Raw genomic sequence first — 2480 nt, 5'->3', positions numbered from 1 at the left:
CGACGACTCATTTCTGATCTCCACAAACCAATGGGTGACGTCACTCATGCTCTGTCCATTTATATTAACGGTCTATGCACTTCACTCACCGCCTGCTACTGCGGCTTTGCTATTGGATGAGCCTCGGTTGAAAACGCTCCCCGGTTCAACAGAAAAATGGCCAAATTCCAAGTAAATAAATAAGAATTGATTGATATACAGTCGTTTGCCGTTGTAATGTAGTCCTTTCACCTCCCGTGTAATGATTCGATGTGACGAAAACAGAACACAACAGTGTTAACGAGAACGTAAATTGGTCTGACTTTACCTGCCACATACAAACTCAACAGATAATGTCAAAATATATGTTGCTTGATTTTGATGTTAAAATATCAGTGATTACCAGGTACACCGGTAATCAATCAAAGATGGCGTGACTTACCACGAGGAGAGTGTCTGATTTGATGTTGATAGTGACTGTTCCAACATGTGAGTGTCACAACAACTAGTGAGCGCTTCTTTTTACTGGCAGGAATTCACATTCATGGTGAGTTGAGCTGAGCTGAGCTGCTCTGTGGCAACTGTCATGTTCATAGCTTTGACAACACCCTTAGCCTAGGTACTGTCCTGTTTTGTACTGCAAATCACTATAAAGTATACATTACATTACATTACATTACATTATAAACTGATTTTTCTTATACGTGACCATTCGCAGCTTGGAGAGTCTTGACTTGCATCACAGAAAATCTCATAAGTAATGCTTTTAACCTAAATCATGTATTATATTCGATGTGAATATTACACCTACTTGCATGACATTCACCCTGCATCAAGAGTATATAACTACAGTATTTTGCAAGGGGAACTAAGCTCATGGAATAGCCTATATGCCTACAAAGGAGAGAAAAAAAACATTCGACAAGGGCCACGATATTTTGACTAGGTCATGGCCAGTGGTCAGGACTGTGGAAATAGTGTCAAAGGTAGGCTTATAGGTACTAAATAGTATCTAATGGTTTCATTTCATTCTCCAGAAGGCAAAGGCAGCATCATATCCTCAGATCCCAGCATATTCATACATTGTCTATTTTTACAATCTAAACAACAAATGCCTCAAAACATGTTTAGAGACGAATTTAACAAGATCATAATTAAGTTAAATAGAGTTCTTGTAAAATAATGCATGACTTACGCTATAAATAAAATGTGTGTTTTTGTTAAGGATGAGACTTTAGTTAATCTGTTATGTGAAATATGAAATATTTTGGACTGACATGATAAACTTTCTTAAAAAACGTGTAGCCTAAATCTTTCTATCTATCTATCTATCTATCTCAAAGGGGTTATATTGGCCACTCCAGCGATTTTGTATTCCACATTTGGGGTCTAAGATGCTTTAAAAAAAGATGACCAAAATAGAGGCAGAGATAGCCTTGCTTTTTGGTCATCAGAAAAGCTGGATCCTATGATACAAATAATTCATCTAAATAATATATTTCATAAAACCTCCTCCCCTGCCTCCTGAATGTCCTCTTTTGCATTGACAAATAAATAAAACATCAAAGGAAAGCACATTCACTCTTGTTTTGCCTTACATCTGCTGTATCTCAGTTATGAATTTGTCTTCCGTCTATCAAGAAGACCTGATAAAAGTTATCTCATCTGACACACTATGGCCATCTTGTGTCACAATATAGACATGCTGCCACCATGTGCTGAAGATTATAAATGCAATGGCTGGTGCAAAAAGAAAAGAGAATCGAAGAATAATAATGTAGGGCCTATGGCTATCTTTATTATTGAAACTAATGATGACCGTTGTAGAAGAACAACATTATTCAAACCCCAGTAAATGGAAGAATTAAGCAATAACACGAGTTCAGTCAGAATAAATAAATCAATGTGTGGAAGAAAAATGGAGGTAAAGATTAGATTCTAGTCATTTCACTAGATTCATCAGACCAATTAGATTTTCACATACAAGCAATTCCCCTGTGTGTTTTGGTGCATAACAAAAAAAAACATAGAAATAGAAAATAAGAAAAGCTTAGAAAAATTACAATAAAAACTATAACGGCTTTGTGTCTGTTTTTAAAATAAAAGATCCTTTTTATTATACATTGTAGGTCTTTGTTGCCCCCTCATTATTGCAGGGTAAAGTTTTGTAATATAGCTGAATATCACCATACAGTCTATGAATATCACCAAGAAAGTGAGTAGGCCTACAAAATAATGAGTTTAATTAAGATGATAACCAGTATTTAGAACTAAAGGCATAGGCTACCATTTTTACACAACTGAGGTCAGTTTGATAGTTGTGATATATGTGCTACATACAATAATAACCTTTAAATCATAAACATAAGTTAGAAGTAAACTATATTAATCTGAATGAGGCACCATTTCCCTAGCTAAGACTACCTCCTAGTGGTTAAATTTAATTTTATAGCTTTATTGAACTGGGCGGGCCTCTTGTTTCATTGGCCCCTCCCTTGTAT

The 2480-nt window shown here is 35.7% G+C and overlaps 1 protein-coding gene across 1 annotated transcript in view; it reads right to left on the bottom strand.

Moving 5' to 3' along the window:
• Positions 1–566, bottom strand: part of acsbg2 (acyl-CoA synthetase bubblegum family member 2) — a 23420-nt gene extending 22854 nt beyond the window's left edge. Inside the window, exon 1 of the mRNA XM_034882686.1 lies at positions 422–566. The gene's annotated coding sequence lies outside the window, so the exon portion shown is untranslated. The remainder of the gene's footprint in view (positions 1–421) is intronic.
• Positions 567–2480: the final 1914 nt, after the last annotated feature.

The sequence above is a fragment of the Etheostoma cragini genome, chromosome 9 (genome assembly GCF_013103735.1).
Source record: "Etheostoma cragini isolate CJK2018 chromosome 9, CSU_Ecrag_1.0, whole genome shotgun sequence".
Lineage (NCBI taxonomy): Eukaryota > Metazoa > Chordata > Actinopteri > Perciformes > Percidae > Etheostoma > Etheostoma cragini.
This window is presented reverse-complemented; position numbering and strand designations above follow the sequence as displayed.